Source organism: Mustela lutreola, chromosome 11, assembly GCF_030435805.1.
Source record: "Mustela lutreola isolate mMusLut2 chromosome 11, mMusLut2.pri, whole genome shotgun sequence".
In the NCBI taxonomy this organism is placed as follows: Eukaryota; Metazoa; Chordata; class Mammalia; order Carnivora; family Mustelidae; genus Mustela; species Mustela lutreola.
In genome coordinates, this window is record NC_081300.1 from 17,435,150 (window position 1) to 17,454,607 (window position 19,458).

Below are 19,458 nucleotides of genomic sequence, written 5' to 3' on the forward strand. Positions count from 1 at the left end.
AGCAGCTCAGAGGCTGGTGGGATCCGGCGGGATTCCAGGACAGAGTGACTCATGGAAGATTCATTTCAAAATCAATCTTTGTCGCATTTGTGAAACACTTTCAGGGATTGGCCTGACTAGACACCCTGAAATTTGGCATGGTTCTCTCACAGAGGACAAAAGTCAGGACTTCGAGGTGAGCTACTTCCTTTCTCAGCAAGGGCAGCTGACGTGCTCTGAGAGCCGCCTTCTCAATGACCAGGAGGGCACAAGGGAGCGCAACACAGCAGGACAGGGTTTGAACATGCTTTGTCTGGTGGGTTCTAGGTGAGAGGAGTTTTCAAGGACTTTCTCTCCCCGAGGATGAAACCCCTTCACCTTCTTGCAAGTCTTTTCCAAACCCAACTCTTCGTGAAGCTTACCTTGACCATTAGTTTAAAATTGCAACTCTTTCTCCCACTCCTAATCTCTTAACCCTACTCTATTTTTATTATTTTTAATGTATAACTCTTAATGTACAGGACAGTGAACTCTTACATACGTGTACGCTCATATAACCATCACCCAGGTCAAGATACAGAATTTTTATAGCACCCTAAAAGTCTGCTTCAGTGACCCCTCCCAGCCAGGCCTGTTCTGTTTTTTTCAAAGCATTGTCTCTTTTTAAGATACAATTTGCTGGGTTGGTTCACCGATATATCCAAGCAACTAGAACAGTCAACGCCTACTAAGTGCTATTGTTAAATGAATGAATCTTTATTTATTTATTTTAAAGAGTTTATTTATTTATTTTACAGAGAGAGATCACAAGTAGGCAGAGAGTTAGGCAGAGAGAGAAGGGCAAGCAGGCTCCCCGCTGAGCAGAGAGCCCGAGGCGGGGCTTGATCCCAGGACACCGAGATCATGACCTGAGCCGAAGGCAGCGGCTTAATCCACTGAGGCACCCAGGTGCCCCTTTATTTATTTATTTATTTTTAAGATTATGTTTATTTATTTGAGAGAGAGAAAGAGAGCACGAGCAGTGGGAGAAGCAGACTCCCTGCCGAGCAGGGAGCCTGAGGTGGGACTCGATCCTGTGACTCCGGGATCATGACCCCAGCCGAAGGCAGTTGCTCAACCAACAAAGCCACCCAGGCACCCCAATGAATGAATCTTTAAAACAATACCCATTGTGTCCCTTTCCCCCACCTCTCCTCACCCTCCACTCCATGTGGTCTGTAAGAGAAACAAACCAGCTTGAAATCTTGTGTAGACACAGGGCTGTTAAACACAGCCACAGCAATGTTACTGACGCGATGTGAGTTTAGGCGTGGACTGGACAGATCTTAGTGTAGTCTGTCTTCTGTGCAATGCTTTCTTGGACAGGTTGATCACTTGCTGGTAGATCTGCAAGAAAGAAGGGATCCTTCCTTTAGTCTAGAATCCTCTCTTGACTCTTAGGTGTACCGGCCTTTCTCCTGGTGGGGAGAGCCCTCCTCAGTGGCCTGTCTTCCTTCTGACTCTGCTGTTCCTATTAACGCCAGTACCTCGCTTGGGGAACTTGGCTCATCTTCGTGCTTCTGTCTGCCAGTCAGTAGTAGATTCTGGCCACTCTGCGCCCTGTCATTACTCCTGATGCTGTCCCTGAAAGTTCCTCCTCCTTCCAACGGCGAGTCCTTTGGGCCCACATTATGTTTCTTTACTAGATTCTTAAATGGTACCCTCATCTTCAGTCTTACTTTTCAAACTAGTCTAGTTATTTTCCTTAGAACACAACACAGATTGTGCAACAGTTGTGATCATAAATTTTCAATGGTTTGCAAGTGCTGTCAAAAGGAAGCCCAAACTCCTTAACCTGCCCCTCCAGCCCTATGGACGGCTGTTGCACTGTCAGCCAACTGGTTTTCCCCATTGCTATTCACTGGTCCCTATGTTTTCCAGCTTCTGTACCTTTGCTCTGCTGTTGGGTTCAGAAAATGGAAGGAATCATTTCATCCATTCCAGTCTCATTTTACAGATGAGGAAACTGAGGCCCAGAGAGATTAAGTGACTGACCAGCCCACTTGCTCAGAAGTCAAGTGTGACAGGGTGCCTGGCTGGCTCAGTGGGTGGGGCATGTGACCTTTTTTTTTTTTTTTTTTAAGATTTTATTTATTTATTTGACAGAGATGTCAAGTAGGCAGAGAGAGAGGAGGAAGCAGGCTCGCTGCTGAGCAGAGAGGGGCATGTGACTCTTGATCTTGGGGTCGTAAATTCAAGCCTCACGTTGGGCATAGAGATTACTTAAAAATAAAAAAATCAAGAGTGTCTAATGAAAAAGAAACTCAGGGCAGTTTAGGGTTTAACGATACCAGTGGAATCTTTCACATATGTGGAGGAAGAATAGTGGGCTATTCTTTGAATATCCTCTCCACCCAACTCTGATCCCTGAAAGTGTGGCTCTCCCAGCCCCAAGTGCGGCATGGCCTCCTCAGAGAAGGCTTCCTTAAGCCCCCAGGTGGGCGTCTGAACTCTCAGGCCCAGGACCTGAAACCCTGATCTGCAGGTAACTAGATATTTATCTGTGAATTCTATTTTCCTTACTACACCTTAGGCAAACTTTTTTTTTTTTTTTTTTTTTTGACGATTTTATTTATTTATTTGACAGAGACACAGTGAGAAAGGGTACACAGTCCGGGTGAGGGGCAGAGGGAGAAGCAGGATTCCTGATGCGGGACTCGATCCCAAGACTTTGGGATCTTGACCTGAACCCATGGCAGAGGCTTAACGACTGAGCCACCCAGGCGCCCCGAAGCAAACTCTTCGATTCATCTTCGATTTTCCTCCATTCCCTCTAGAGACTCTTCCATTGTGGGTGAGCAGTAAACTTCTGCTGAACCGAGTTTCCAGTGTGCGGTACACACTGTTGAGGAGGCAAGATTCACAAGCCCAGACACCAGCCCGGAGACCACGCACGCGAGTCCCCAATTTCCAGCTACGGCGTGCCATTTCACCTGCTGCAGCTCGGCTGCTTAGACCCCAACCCCTAAGGGCGAAGGAGGTCGGTCCCCGCAGAAGGCCTGCTTGCTGCCACCCCAGAATAAGTTTCTCCAGGTCTTTCGGTGTGGTCCCTTTCCCCACCCTCCGCGCGGTGAACCGCGACGCGCGTTGGGTGACCGGTCCTGGAACGTGACTTGGCGTCGAGAGTGTACGGCTCCCCTTACCGAGGGAGGTCAGGTCCCAGGCAGGCCGCGGCCCGGCCAGCTTTCCGGGCTGGCGCGGTCACCGACCCCGGGTGGCGGCCAGGCTGGCGGAGGGCGGCGGGAAAATGACGCGAGCCTGATGGGGCGGGGTGGCGAGCGCGGCCCCCAGGGAGGCGGGGGCGCGGGAGGAGCCGACAGCGACCGCAGCTGCCAGGTCGCGGGTCGGGCGAGGCCGGGGACGCGCTCCGGGGACGGCCGGGGTGCCCACCTGCCGCCAGCGCGCACGGAGGGCGCCAGGCAGGAGCTGGGCCTGGTGTGCCCGCCCAGGGGCTCCCCGTCCAGCCCCTCTCCGCCCCCGGGAGGGACAAAGGGAGGGCGGACGGCCGGGCCCGCCCCCAGCCCCAGCCCAGCCGCGGCTGCCGGAGAGAGACTGGAGGCACCACCCCAGAGCGGAGAAACCAGTTTGGCCGGTCCCGGGGTGCGAAGGGAAAAGGGCGGCCGCTGAGGACGGGCGCACGGACGCGGGGCGGGAGAAGGCGGGGGAGCCATTGGGGAGAGGCGAGAGCCAGAGGAGCCGCCGCCAAGTGGACACGCTTCCCGGGGCCCAGAGCCAGCCCCCGTGCGCCATGAAGCGCTAGCGCGGCCGCCGGGGCTGGGGCCAGGCGGTGGCGGCGGCGGCGACGGCCAGGTGCGCAGCGAGCGCGCGGAGGGACGCGCCCCCGGCGGATGTCCCAGCCCGGGCCAGAGAGCGCCAGGTAAGGAGGGGCGCGGCGCCCCCAAAGTTCCCCACCCGGGGGATCCCGCGGTGTCCCACAGGTCCTCTGGCCGCCCCGGAGCGGGTGGACTCCCGGGATCCGGGATGCGGTGGCCCCAGCTGTCCGCGCCCTCCGGCTCCGGAGCCCACAGGGTGGGATTCAGGTGGGGGCTGTAGGAAACTTGGCGGCCTCGGGGATGGAGAGGCAAAGCTGGCCGGACGGGCAGCTCCCAGGAGACGTCCAGGAGGTTTCACCTGCCGGGAGGAGAGGGAACTCGCAGGTGGCGTTTGGGTTGTTTGCGTTTGCCACGCACATGTCTGGGGTTAAGCTTTAAGGGGTGAGCCAGGCAGGCTTTGCAGGCCCTTGAGGGGAGAGCCGCTGGTTTTCCTGCCGTTTCTGCCGCGCCTCTGGAAGTCTCCCGTGGCCAAGTTCTGTTGGGGCCCCCTTTGGGAGCCGATGCCAACGTGTCTGAAAAAGACCTTAGGACCTCATGTACCAGGCGCACCTGCGGGGAGGGATGGAGGGCGCCTGCTGCAGGGCCAGGGACGCGCCTGGCATCTTTCGTGAGCTTTAACGCAGGTCGGGAGGTGATGGGGAAGAGGGACACTTTTCCCGGTGATGGTAGGGTCGTCTCAGCCAACTCCGGTGGCACCGCCACAGGCCATTCCTTCCCTTCCCAGTATGATGCCGGGCGCTGTCACTTCGCGGCTGTGCGTGCGGAGCGGCAGCTTGTCGCCGCGGAGGTTGCAGAGAATGGCGAGTGTTTCAACCCTCCGCTTCCCCACACACCCCCCAGGGAAAGAAGAGCTTTCACTTGTCCGCTCCGCTTCTCCGAGGGGTCGTGCGCGTCGGGTCCCGGAACGCGGCTGGGGAGGCGGATTGGCCACAGCTGTAGCGGGAGGACGAGAGCGCGGAGGGGATGCGGAACGCGGGAGGGGAGTTGACACGCGCGGGTCTGGGGCCCCTGGGCGGCATTTCCGCCCCGCGAGTGCCCCCCAATCCCACCTGACCCCTCCCGCCTGCCCGCGGTGCCCCCCCCCCCCCCCGGCCGAGTCCATGTCCTTGTTCAGCGCCCGCCGCCGCCGGGCTCCCTTCCCGGAAACTGCCCGCCCGGTTGGCGTGAGAAAAGATTCTCTCCCATCTTCCTGGTTGCGTTGCCTTCGGATTTCTGCCTCGACTCCTTGAGCATTGCACGGGCGACGAGCCTGGAGATCGCCAGGCACGCAGTAGGCTATGGGTGAAGGCTGACTGCTTTTAGGCACAAAAACTGAAAATGTGTGATAAAATCTCCAGGGATGGTGAATACTAGAGTGTATAAAAAAGAGAAAGCACAAAATGTGAATTTTCACGGTCTCCAGAGCACTTTGGTGTTAGACCTAAAATGCCATTCGTTAATGTGGGCCTATTGGGGAAGGCTTTCTGTGAACGTCCTATAAATACTTTCACCGTGCCAAAGATAATGAATGCTTATTAGCTGGTTCCTTTCTGGGGGAGAAGTCTGCCTGCAATTACTCTCAGAATTTTCTTAATGACTTTCATTATGTGCTGGAGGCTTCCTTGTTGTAATTTTAGGTAAGAAACCTTAACCACTTTCTTCTTTTGCCGCTTGCTGGTGGCTGTGCTTTGGTGATTCTTGTCTGTTAGGGAGGGCCAAATAAAGCTCTTGCGGCCTGATACTGCTGAAAGTACATGGCCATCTGTGTGAGAGCAGCTCTGGCTGTTGTCAAGCTTTGCTTCTGGCTTTTAAGGAAAATGCATGCCAGGGTGCACTTGTTCTTGGTAGTGATGGACCTAGGAGATTTTTTTCTCTTTAATTTTGTTTTTAAGGGACCCCTGGGTGGCTCAATGGGCTAATCCTCTGCCTTCCGCTCAGGTCGTGATCTCCGGGTCCTGAGATGGAGCCCACATCAGGCTCTCTGCTCAGCAGGGAGCCTGCTTCCTTCTCTCTCTCTCTCTCTCTCTGCCTGCCTCTCTGCCTACTTGTAATCTCTCTGTCAGATAAATAAATAAAATCTTTAAAAATTTTTTTTGTTTTTAAATTGAGACTTTATTTTTTAAAAAGTTTTTTTTTTTTTTTTGAAAGATTTTATTTGAGAGCGATAGAGAGTACAAGCAGGGGGAGCAGCAGGCAGAGGGAGTGGGAGAAGCAGGCTCCCCACTGAGCAGGGAGCCCTGTGGGGCTCCATCCTAGGACCCTGAGATCACAACCTAAGCAGAGGCAGATGCTTAACCTACAGATCCACGCAGGTGCCCCTAAACTGAGACTTAAAAATAATGCTCAGCATGGAGCCTGCTTGTCACTTCTCCTTCTGTTCCCCTTCCCCACCACTTGTGCTTTTCTCTCAAATGAATAAATAGTCTTTAAAAATGATTTGGTAAAGCAAATGGCTTAACAAAAAAGTCTGCAGACTTAAGGCTCCATGTTTGGCCTGGATTTCAGTCTTGGGGATCTTAGCATTCATGGATGGATCACCTCCTGCTGTGAGGTGTTTCCCTGCCTAACTTTCCTTCCTTCATCTTCCTAAAGCAAGGAGTAGTGGAAAACCTGTGGATTTAGATTCCCACAGGATTTCATTCAGTTCGTTTACTTATTTTAAGTTGTATTTCTTATAATTTTTTATTATATTTACTTTTATTTTTGTTTGCTTATTTATTTTTATCGATTTTCTTTCTTTATGAGAGATGGAGAGAGACAGGGAGGCAGAGGGAGAAGGAGAGGAAAAAGCAGTCTCCGCACGGAGCAGAGAGCTTGATGCGGGACTCAGTCCCAGGACCCTGGGATCGTGACCTGAGCTGAAAGCAGACTGAGCCACCTAGGCGCCCTGCATTTACTTTTTAAATTGTCTAAACTTAGATAAATTCCTAAATTTTCTGAACCTCAATTTACCCCCCAAAAAGTTATTATCAACTTCCTTTGGTGGTTGTTGAGAGAATTAGTGAGAGAACAGGTGAATGTCCCTTAAACATAGTAGGTGTTCTTATGTTCTTTCTTCATTAAACTGCTATTTTAAAAATAGTATAATGCCCAGATGTTTGATGTATTTTTTAAAAAGATTTTATTTATCTGACAGCACAAGCAGGTGGGAAAGGCAGAGGAAGAGACTCTGCAGGCTTCCCACTAAGCAGGGAGCCCAATGCAGGTCTCAATCCCAGGACCCTGGGATCAAGACCTGAGCCCAGGCAGATGCTTAACCAACTGAGCCACCCAGGTGCCTGTTCAGTGTATTTTTAGTATTTTATTGCTTTGCTGGTTTGAATTCCTTTTCATAAACAACATTCAAGAAATCCAGGTGATCCTTATAACTCTAGCGAGATTTGAATCTATTATTTGTTTTCTCTTATGAATGCAGAGGTACTTGCTTTTTAGTTACTAGAACAAGTTTTGTGGGGTCCATCCATGTCACGTATGTCTAAAGAAAGGTGTTTTTTTTTTAAGATTTTTAATTTTTATTTATTTATTTGAGAGAGAGACAGTGAGAGAGAGCATGAGCGAGGAGAAGGTCAGAGAGAGAAGCAGACTCCCCGTGGAGCTGGGAGCCCGATGCAGGACTCGATCCTGGGACTCCAGGATCATGACCTGAGCCGAAGGCAGTCGTCCAACCAACTGAGCCACCCAGGCGTCCCTAAAGAAAGGTGTTTTTAAAGTCACTTAAGTGCATAATTTTAGGTTGCTTTTGTATTTGCTTCTAGATTCCTCTCATGGGAAGTTTCTTTGGGGGGGGGGGTGCATGTGAGTTTTCAGGTGTTTGTTAGCATCTCTCAATTAGCTTAATTGTATTCACAACACCTGTAGATGTTTTGTTACTTAAGATAAAAATTAATTTGCTGCCAGGGAGTTTTAATAACACAAAAAGAAGATCGCTTATCCTTCATTTTGTTAACCAGGTTATTCCTGAATGCCTGTCCCTGTGCCCAACTGAAAAGAATGCCCAATCTAAGATCTTGTCAGATCTGGTGTTAACGGAAGACTAGCACAGTGGAAGAAGAATCTAGAAAGTGTGTATGTATAATACAGTCTTTTTTTTTTTTTTTTAAAGATTTTATTCATTTGACAGAGAGAAAGATCACAAGTAGACAGAGAGGCAGGCAGAGAGAGAGGGGGAAGCAGGCTCCCTGCTGAGCAGAGAGCCCGATACAGGGCTCTATCCCAGGACCCTGAGATCCTGACCTGAGCCGAAGGCAGAGGCTTAACCCAATGAGCCACTCAGGCACCCCTGTATAATACAGTCTTGTTTCTTGTTCTTATTTTTTGAAAACGGAGAAATTATCATCTGATTCTAAGATGTATTAATTAGTATTCTCCCTAATACTTCTAAATGCATTGTGCTTTTAATTAAATACATTGTTTCCCAAACATGCACAACAGGAATTATGTTCCATACTGGTCCCAGGGCCCCTGGAGCCCAGAGGCTGGTGACTTTCGGGCTTCGCAGCCCTTTGACCTAACTTGGAATCCGGATTTCACAGATTTCTTAGCCGCATAACCTAGGCCAAGTTACTTAATCCGTCTGGCTTCAGTTTTTTAATCTGTAACGTGGAATAATAATAACAATAATAATAATAACAACAACAGCAGCAAACCTCACAAGGTTTGTGATGAGTTCCAAATAGCAGCATGAATGCAGCGAAATACAGCTTGGCACAGAGCTCAGTAAGACGTAGTCATTAATATTGGTATGGGGTTGGGGCGCCTGGGTGGCAGTCGGTTAAGCGTCCCACTCTTGGTTCTGGCTCAGCTCCTGATCTCAGGGTCCTGAGATCGAGCCCTGAGGAGGGCTCCACACTCAGCACGGCGTCTGCTTAAGAACCTTTCCCTCTCTCTTTCCCACCCCCTACCTCCCCACCCTTGCATTCTCTCTCTCTCTCCCTCCAAAAATTGTTTTACTGTTGTCATTGGATTGCTCAGTCAATATTCATTGCTCACCCAGCAATTGCCTCTCTCCTAGACTATGTAGGAAACAGGAATCACTTTGCTTGTTGGTATTTATTTAAAAAACATAGGGGACTGTTTGCACCAAGCCCTGGCAAGAAAGAGTCTCTTAGGGTAGTAGGGTGAGATTCTGAACCTTCACATCCAGGATTTGACTTCTGGAGCATAGACGTTTGGGGACAGCATGAAATTCAACTGGCCTTGGTGGCCTACGGACACGCCCACTCAGTCACAGCCATGAAGTTCTGGGTGGAGGAGTCGCTTGGGCCATAGGGAGCACTTCTGGGTCTGCTTTACCCCCCACCTGCTATCTTTTTCCCTTGGCCTCTGTACTTGCATTAAAATATATATATATATTCTTCCGTGTTCAGAACCCAGGAGCTTCTGGAACTTGAGTCTTCCCAAAAGGATCTGTGCCTTCTGTGTCTCTCATTTGTGGCGCCTAGTAAGCAGTGCTAATTAGAGACCCTTGGGACGGTCCAATTCATTCATTCATTTAAAAAAATGCCTTGAGGATCTCTTCTCTAGGCTCCCTGTCCTAGGGATTACCTCTGTGCTTTGCTGAAGCCTGTGAGCATAGCAGAGGGTCCGAGTTATGGGTTTGTTTGTTTTTTCTTTTTTGGCAAGAAAAGAGCCCGGGTGTTCTCTTTCCCTCTCATCTCTGGATGTTGTCCCTCTTAGCAAGGGGAGATGGTGAGCCCAGCCCGATTCTGGCTCAGAGGCTCTGTGGTCATTAGCCATCTCCAGGCTAGTGAATTTGCACCGAAGAAGAGAGTGAGCTGGGCCAGGAAGCTGGCTCTCAGTCTGGGGAAAGGCGTGGACTCCTGATGGGGGTGGGTGGTGGGTGTTGAGGTCACCCTTGTCCTGGGGCAGCCTTTCAGTGTCAGTGGCCACCTCCCCTTCTTGGCACTGAGAATCCTGTGGTTCGGCATTGAGTGCATGTGTGTCCTGACCTTTGGCTGGTGGCTTTGCTCGTTGACAGGGCTGTCCTTTATGGTTTTGTTTCTCTGCTGAGTGGCTTTTGTTCACCAGAGTTGAGGCTTGTTTGGCTTAGAGCACACGGTGTTTGAAATCTGTTTTCTAACCTTTCCTCAGGTTGGGGGGGAATATGCTCCTTGGAACTGGTCAGGCACCCAGTATGGTCCTCATATGGTCTCCGATCGTCAGCTCCGGTGGGATGGATGCATTATTTTATAAAGCACAAAGTGACTTGTACACAGATTCTCTGTGTCTTCTTGGAGTGCAGTGACCTACGGGGACCATTCTGAGATAGGTATAGATGACCCGTGGATCCAGAAGAAACGTTTAATGTTCTCTATAAGGAAACTAATGACCGTTTGTCTTGGGTGGTTTCAGTACTCACATACATGAGAAGATGGGTCAGATTTTGTATGTTTCATGCTGGAAACTGTTGGCCTTACCACAGTATCAGGAATCAACTCGTGGGCCTCTAAGCCCGGCACTGGCAAACGTTACATCAGAAATTCTGGAGGCTTATTAAGCAAGCAAAAGCAAGTGTGTAGGGTTCATCAGATGGAAGAGATTGTGGGAATTCTGTGAAAATCTGTACTCATGATCTCACCATAGTAGAGAAGTTTATTTCATGGGAATTTTGTCTGACTGTGGTCAAGTTTTGATAAAATTTGGCTTTTTAAAAATTTGTTAAAAATTTTATTTATTTGACAGAGACACAGTGAGAGAGGGAACACAAGCAGGGGGAAGCAGGGAACACAAGCAGGGAAATGGGAGAGGGAGAAGCAGGCTCCCCCCACCCCAAGAGGGAGCCTACTGGGGGCTTGATCCCAGAATCCTGGGATCATGACCTGAGCGGAAGGCAGACACTCAACAACTGAGCCACCCAGGTGCCCCAAGATTTGCTGGTTTTAAATGTGAATTCAGTGGCAGTGAGTACCTTCATGATATCAGGCAGCAGTCACCACTGTCCCATTTCCAGAATTTTTTCATCATCCCATTCTCATACTGGTAACCTGGTAACCGTTAAACAGTAGCTCCCCCCTCCCCACAGCTCCCAGTAATCTCTATTCCATTTTTTTAAAAAAAGATTTTTTTTGACAGAGACATCACAAGCAGGCAGAGAGGCAGGCAGAGAGAGAGGGGGAAGCAGGCTCCCTGCTGAGCAGAGAGCCCGAGGTGGGGCTTCATCCCAGGAGCCTGGGATCATGACCTGAGCCGAAGGCAGAGGACTAACCCACTGAGCCACCCAGGTGCCCCTTGTTCGTAGATGTTTTTGAGATCATCTTTGAATTTGTGACACTTACCTTTCAAAGAAAGTGGCTAAGAAGGGCAGGGACAATTTCTTCCAGAACAGCTTGGAGAGGAGAACCAGTGGAACCACAGCGAGGCTGGTTGCGTGGAGGGCTGTGGAGGGCTGTGGAGGGCTGTGGAGGGCTGTGGAGGGCTGTGGAGGGCTGTGGAGGGCTGTGGAGGGCTGTGGAGGGCTGTGGAGGGCTGTGGAGGGCTGTGGAGGGCTGTGGAGGGCTGTGGAGGGCTGTGGAGGGCTGTGGAGGGCTGTGGAGGGCTGTGGAGGGCTGTGGAGGGCTGTGGAGGGCTGTGGAGGGCTGTGGAGGGCTGTGGAGGGCTGTGGAGGGCTGTGGAGGGCTGTGGAGGGCTGTGGAGGGCTGTGGAGGGCTGTGGAGGGCATGACACGCCTCTTTCTCACCTGCAGCTGCTCCTAGGAAGCCGACCCATGGTGTGGCAGATACTGTGCTTGTCCCCACAGGTGTGGAAGCTCAGGAGCCCTGGCTCCACAATCTGGAAACTTCGACAGACCACAGCTGTCTTCCAGGGAGGACATTCTGTAGTAGAGAAAAAAAACAAAATCCTTAACTTTCCTCCAAAACTGACTTGGGTGAAAACACATGGCTTTCTTTTGTTGGAAGGAGGGTTAGCATGTGAGAGAAACTGACATTTAAATGTTTGAAAATGGAATACTTAATTGATTGAGTTCTACCTTGGGATCAAATCCATGGTTTTCAAACACAGCTTTAAGGCCAAAGGTCAGTTATAGACTGTGGAATGGCAGAATTAGCCCATGTGGCATCTGTGTAATAATAGCAGGAGAAAAACCAGAAGGCCTTTTTAAATAATTAGATGTCAGTCTATTAGATTAAAGGTCTCTTAATCTGTATTTTCTTTTTTCTTCTTTTTTTTTTTTTTAAAGGTTTTATTTATTTGACAGAGATCACAAGTAGGCAGAGAGGCAGGCAGAGAGAGAGGAGGGGAAGCAGGGTCCCTGCCAAGCAGAGAACCCCCCAATCCCAGGACCCTGAGATCATGACCTGAGCTGAAGGCAGAGGCTTAACCCACTGAGCCACCCAGGCATCCAGTCTGTATTTTCTAGAGAACAACAAACTCTCAGTTTATGGTCAGACTGTGAAAAATTAGCCAAAATAAGAATTTGCATGTTTTAAAAACAGGATTATTTTTTTAAAGTGAAAAAAAAAAATACTCAAACGAACCCCAATACTACCACCCTTGGGTATTTTCCATCTTCCTATCTACCCTCTGCTGGTCACAGCCACAAAAAAGGATGTTGGGGCTAACATGGCTGATGTCCCAGAGGTTTGATCCTTGATTTTTTTGTCCGGCTGAACTTGATTAAGATTGTTCAGAAGTTGGGGCGCCTGGGTGGCTCAGTGGCTTAAGCCGCTGCCTTCGGCTCAGGTCATGATCTCAGGGTCCTGGGATCGAGTTCCGCATCGGGCTCTCTGCTCAGCAGGGAGCTGCTTCCTCCTCTCTCTCTCTCTGCCTGCCTCTCTGCCTAGTTATAATCTCTCTCTGTCAAATAAATAAATAAATCTTAAAAAAAAAAAAAAAGATTGTTCAGAAGTGTTTTTTTTTGTTGTTTTGTTTTTGTTTGTTTGTTTGTTTTGTTTTTTTTAATCTCGGTCTTGGGCTTCCCCCCTTATGAGAACCTCAGGCTTGTGAGTTGGTGAATAGAAGGCATCTGATCTGTTCTTTGAGATCACTTGACCAACAGTCTTTTTGAAGCTGAAGGAAGTTTGCTCAGGCCCTGTCTCCTGTTCGACTCTTGGCCTCCCTTCCTGAGTTCCGTGGCCAAAGAAGGACACTCTCGGTTTCTCCTAAGGAACTTTCTGTCTCCTCCGCGGTTCTGCCTCGTGGACCCTCTTTCTTAGCCTACTGGTCTGAAACCGAGGGCTCATTTGTCTATCCTGCCGGCTGCCCAGGAGATGTTAAAAGGCACATGGTGTGTGCCAGGCACTTGGCATCTGTTGGTGAATCCGGTCGATGAAGAGACACTCTTCGTGGGCTCACCTTCTGGAGCGCGGAGAGAAACAGTAGATACTAAAGGTAGTCAGCGGGTATGATGTGGCCTGTGTGACGATAAGTACCGGGGAGGGGCGGGATGAACAGCAAACTGGACAGCGTAGAGGGGCCTGGAGGAGGGGATGGAGAGAACAGGATGCCGCTGTCACGTGGAGAAGGTGACATCTGAGCAAAGACTCCTCAGGGACGGGGGAACCTTGAAGATCTGGGAACAGAGTGTCCCTAAAGGCAGAGGGGACCAGTTTCTCTGGGCAGACGCCCTAATGGGCAGGTGCTCGGTTCCTGATTGGTCTGATGAAGCCCATGAGCAGGTGGTTGGCTGTTCCTCAAGCCAGTGAGTGAGGAGGGGCGTGGGAGGAGAAGCCAGGAGCAGCGGGAGGGGGTGCCCCACCATGCAGGGCTTCCTAGGGGTAGAATGACTTGGCTTGGATGTTTTGACGTTGTGCAGGACTGCGGGGTGGTTGGTGCGGAATGTTGCCCAGTGGAGTAGTGTGATCTGTGGTCTGGTTGCGTTTTGAAAGGGTCATTCTGGTTGCTGTGCTGGGATTGGGGTGGTGGTGGGGTGGTCCTAGGCAGGGAGACCAGGCGGGAAGCTGACCCAGGTGAGCCGTGGTGGAGGCTGGGACCTGGGTGAGTCTCTGTGCAGGAGAGAGTTGTGGATCTTTGAAAAGGCAGAGCCAACAGGATTTCCGGACGGATTGGCCATGGGGTGTTAGAGAGGAGCCAAAGATAACTTTCTTGGCAGAACCTGGGTTGCAGACGGAAATCTGAGTTTCAGAATGCTGTAAACTCAGTGGGCTGTGGTATAAAGAGGCTCTTCAGAAATATGCATATTTATGTAAAATCTTGGTCCAGAGAGCTTTACCTTTGTTTATCTTCAGAGCCTGGCTTCTTGCTTTGGGGGCGGGGGGGAACTGGTGTTAGAAAAAGGCAATGGTTTGCACAAAGCAGAGGCCTTTTCTGGAAGGCAGATGGTCTGTAATCCACAGGGTTTGCGGGGCTGGGGGCCCTGTGCTGCCGGAGGGAGGCGGCGGCCTCTCCTGGGCTGCTGCTGATGGTGCTGGCCCCTTGCTGTGCGTCTCCTCCTCGGGAAGACCAGCTCTTCCCACCCCGCAGATGCAGGCAGGCCTCCTTCCTCTCCAGCCACATGTTGTGTGTTTTTTTGGAGAGTGAGAGCAAGCAGACCTGGGGGGCATGGATAGAGAAACTCTCGAGCAGAGCAGACTCCCCGCGCAGTGTGGAGCCCGAGGCGGGGCTGGATCTCCACCCCCCCCCCCCCCCCGCCCCCCGGGTCATGACTTGAGCAGAAACCCAGAGTCAGAGGCTTAACCAACTGAGCCACCCAGCACCCCCCGCCCATGTGGTCTTTTTCTTAAGCAGCTTTGTGGAGATAAAATTCAAGTACCTATAATTCGTCCTTTTAACGTGTTCCGTCTGGTGGTTTTTAGGATATTCACTAAGTTGTGCAGCCATCACCACAGTCTGTTGTGGAAACTTTTCATCTCTCCAAAAAAGAGGTCCTGTGCCGGTTAGCGGTGGCTCCTGCTCCTTCCTCCGCTAGGCTCCTGGCGAGGTCCAGTCTGCGTTCCCTACTCTGGACTTTGTGTATTTGCCTATCTGGACATTTTGCATAAACAGAATCCTACAACATCTGTTCTGTGTGTGACTCCTCTTAGCAGAATGTTTTCTTTTGTTAAAGACTTTTAATTTATTTATTCGAGAGTGCAAGAGAGCGAGGGAGCGTGGGGGTAGGAGCAGAGCGACAGGGACAAGCTGACTGCGCTAAGCATGGAGCCTGACTCGGGGTTCGATCTCATGTCCCTGAGGTTGTGACCTGAGTCCAAACCAAGAGTTGGATGTTTAAGTGACTGAGTACACCTCACCCCGCCCCGCATCCTGCCCTGGGCCCCCCTGAGCAGAGAGATCCGCATTGTAACATTTATCTGTACTTAATTCCTTTTCCTTGCTGAATATACCAGTTACTTTTGCACGTGATGCGTTCTTGAAAAAAGACACAGGAAATGGAAATGTTAGTCATGAACAGATCAACTGACATGTTACAAAGGGAATTGTTTGTGCCCAGAGAGCTAAGTGTGTATGTGTATATGCATGTGTGAGCGCACACACACAGACACACACACACACACACACACACGCATACACACGCATCCATGTGCGTTAATTTGTTCTCTTTCACAGTTGACAAATGCATGGAATCTGTGGTTGCAGACCATGGCTTTCTGGTGTCCTTATGATTTTCTTTCATTGAATGATTCAACGATTACTTATTGCATCCCCTCTACACTCCAGAGCCTGTGCCAGGAAATGCTCGCTAATAGAAGGATGAACAAAACACACATGTCCTCCTCTTCGTGGAGCTTACAAGAGTCGTTAGGGGTGGGGTGGCAGGATGACATATTAAATGAAATATTGAACAAAGGAAATAGGAAACAAACTGATCTTAGAATTGCCATCTGTGACAAGCACTTGAAGGAAAAGAAGACACTCTTTTTTTTTTTTTTTTTTTTTAAGATTTTATTTGATAGAGATCACAAGTAGGCAGAGAGGCAGGCAGAGATGGGGGGAAGCAGGCTCCCTACTGAGCGGAGAGTCTGATGCGGGGCTTGATCCCAGGACCCCGAGATCATGACCTGAGCCAGAGGCAGAGGCTTAACCCACTGAGCCACCCAGGCGCCCCATAAAATAAGACACTCTTAAAAGAATAATGGGATCCTACTTAAAAATGGCCCCAGAGGAACCTGGATGGGCTGTTGATGGATGAGTGGATAAACAAATATTGTATATCCATACAGTGGAATGTTACTCAGTCTTTCAAAAGGAATGAAACTCTTGACACTGTACCATGAGTGAAACTTAAAGACCTTGTCCTGGGTTAAATAAGCCAAACTCAAAAGGACCAGTATGGTATGTACCATAGAATGAGGGGTACCTGGAATAGTCAAGTTCACAGAAATGGAAAGTAGAACAGTGCTTCCTAGGGGCAGGGGAAGGGGGAATGGGGAATTACTGTTTAATAAGCATTTCAGTTTGGGATGATGAAAAAATTCTGGAGCTGGGTGATGGTCATAGTGGCACAACAGTGCAAGGTGAATGTACTTAGTATCACTGAACTGTACTCTTAAAAATAGTTAAAACAGTAAATTTTTGTTCCATGATTTAACCATGATTAAAAAAAAAAATAGCCTAGGAGTGTCTCTTGGAGGAGATTATACTTGGGTTGAGACCTGAAGGATGAGAGGTACCAATTAAGACTTCCCGTGGTTCAGCTGACGGGAAGGGCATGTGCAAAGACCCTGTGGTGAGCGCTCAGTTTGTGTTCTAGGAGCTGTGAGAAAGCCAGAAGGTCATGGTGAGGCCAAGAAGTGTGAAATGAGGTAGGCAGGGACCAAGCTGATGGGAGGGCCTTCAAGTATTTTTAAGCAGCAGAGTGACATGATTTGATTTCTGATTTCAGTAGGTAACTGAGACTTGTGATGTGCGGAATGCATTTGGGGGGGCAGGAAAGCAGTTGGATGTCCGTGAGGGAGATGATGGAGGCTCTGTGAGGACCAGGGTGACCAGAGTGGAGATGAGGGTAGGAGCAGTATTTGAGAGGTGGGGTCTTGGTCTTGGTGTGGATCAGATTTGAGGACCTCCTAGAAGGAAGTGTCTGGTGAGGCTCAGATTTCTAATGTAAGCAATTTAAGATTATGACCTCGGAGGCAGAGGAGCAGGAGGAAGGGGAAGAGTTTAGCTTCCGTCATGTTCAGTTCTAGTGGCTGGGACACCCAGGTCAAGCTTAGATAGGTTCAGAAAGCTTGGCTGGAGACACGTAACTCTGGGAACTGGAGGTGTGAAGGTGAGTTTCTGGAGGTCCACAGGGACCTTGGAGAGCCTGTGAAACTGGTGCATCCTAATCCTCAGGGTCAGGCTTTTAATTTTGATAGATTTTTGTGAAATCATACATTCAGCCTTTTTTTTTTTTTTTAAAGTAATAAAGCATTTACATTTGAGGAAAAAAAAAAAAAAATCCAAGCACTTGTACAAAGGCACTGGCCCTGCTTTATGGATAAAGAGGAGATGGAGGGCTGATGCAATATTGTCTAATACACAGAACAACTGTGCACACACCAAAATGTTTATCAAATGCAGGAAAGGGCCAGTTTGTTTTGAATGGGGACTTGATAAAGTCACCGGATTTCTCAGATAGTCAGGCATTTAAATTGTGTGGTGTTATGTATTTACTGGCCTCTTTTTGCAAGTGAAGGAGCTATAACCTGCCAGAGACCTCAAAAACTGGAAGTTAAAAAACAAAAACAAAAACAAAACCCTGGAAGTTGAGCTGTGTTTTTTCAGCTCCCAAGGTGAGGGTTCTTTCCAGAACCTCACAGCTGTGTTAGAAAAGCATTACAAAGGACCCAGAAGTTGGTTAGCCAATGAAAATACAGGGTGCACAGTTACATTTGAATCTCAGATGAACAGCAAACAAACAAACAAAAATTAACATAAGTATATCCCACCTAGCATTAGGGACATACTTATACAGAAAAAAAATTTTTTTTTTTTTGTCTCTGAAATTCAGATTTAACTGCACGTCCTGCATTTTATTTAGAAACACTACCCAGAATTGAACTTTTGGAACACAAAGATGTTTGCAATTTAAGGATAACTTGTGTTTTTGAAAATTGGGGGATTGAGTGGGAGGAGGGTTGATTTACTTGTTCTCTCAAAATGGCTGTGTTGTGTTACTTATCCGGTCCTTGAATATTCATTATTTGTAATAAACAGCAGCCTGGTGTTGGGGAAAGGCCTTGGAGTCAGATGTCTGATCTGGCCAAGTCACTGACCAGTGCTTTGACCTTGGCTAGTAATAACATACTGTATATTTTTAGGCCACTTCGTTGCTTTGAAGTCATCTCACTTGGCAGTTATTTGGCTGGATGGTATCCCCATGGACCAGAAGAGCGACACAAGGGAGAGCAAGGTCTGGGTGGACGGTCTCAGGCTGGAGCTGGGCTAGGACCCTCTTTGCCACTTTGAGTTCAGTGGTGTCAATTAATTTTCAAAGTTCCCATTTCCTGTGCTTCCTGTTACGCCTCTACATGTGATAGCGTATCTTCCTGATGTCCTTCTCTGCACAGTCTCCTATGCCATAAGATTCCAACTTTTAAAAGTTACATGGTGGGCGTAATTTCAAGCTGTAAGTTAAGACAATGAAGCATATGCCACTTTGGCAGTCAGGGGCTGCCTCCCTGTACGTTGTCCTTCCTCTGATGGAGTCAGTAGTATCTGACGAGCCTGGGGGGCCACTATGTTGCAACTGAAAGCTTAGTTTCTTAGATGAGGCATTGCCGTAATAACAATGATGCTTGTTGGGATTTTTGAAATCCTGATACTTAAAGTGTACCAGTCCCAATGGATACCTCGGATACCTATAGCCCCAGATGTGGATATTCTATATTTCGGGGAGTTCTTCCTGTTCCTTTTGGAATATACTGTTGTTATATGCAGCCAGTGCTAACCACAGCTCCTGGCACACAGTAGGAACTCAACAATGTGTTGAGTGAGCGATTATAATGGACCCTGTTCCTTGAGGACAGCTGTGAAGGCCATTACTTTCACTTTTCATGCTGATTTAGAGAGCTGTAGCTGTGTTAGAATTAGTGCTTGGTCTCCACATATTTAATGTGTAGTGGGAGAATCGTACAAAAACCCATTTCAGGTACAAGGAATTAATGGTTTTCATACAAGGTAAGAAAAAAGAAACCCGCCTTTGCAGTAAGTTCTGTCTTGTTTCATCCCATATTCACTTTGATGAAGTATTTTTTTATGTTTACCCAACAAATACCGTAGAGCCCTTCAGAAGGTTTATCAAATTTTAAATGAGGCCTTTTTGTTTTAAATAGGGTTTTTTCTGTATTTTGAGAAATTTTTAATCTACAGAAAAAGTGTTCCAACATTCTAGTCACTCAAGTTTGACCAGAATTTAGAGCATCTTTTTTAAAAGTTACAAACTGCACAGCTTTGCTGATTTTTAAGGCACGACTTCAGTTTTGAAGAGGAAGTTCCCAGCAAAGACCCAGCCAGAATAACAAAAGGAAATCTAGTGTGCATCCCATACTACCCAGCCTCCGTGTTCTGCTGGGATTTTATGCTTACTTTTTATCAGATGAAGTTCTATTTTATTTATAGGTTCCTTTGCATGTGTCCTGAGGAAATCAGTAAGCATAATATGGCTTTGATTGTACTTGTTAGAGGACTAAGGGAGCATACATGTTGGTGACTGTTGTAAGAACCAAGGTACATTCGATTATAAAGTAACATT

General features: G+C 48.7%; 1 protein-coding gene across 1 annotated transcript in view; it reads left to right on the forward strand.

Moving 5' to 3' along the window:
• Positions 1–3,345: 3,345 nt before the first annotated feature.
• Positions 3,346–19,458, forward strand: part of ATP8B1 (ATPase phospholipid transporting 8B1) — a 126,044-nt gene continuing 109,931 nt past the window's right edge. Inside the window, exon 1 of the mRNA XM_059140999.1 lies at positions 3,346–3,895. The gene's annotated coding sequence lies outside the window, so the exon portion shown is untranslated. The remainder of the gene's footprint in view (positions 3,896–19,458) is intronic.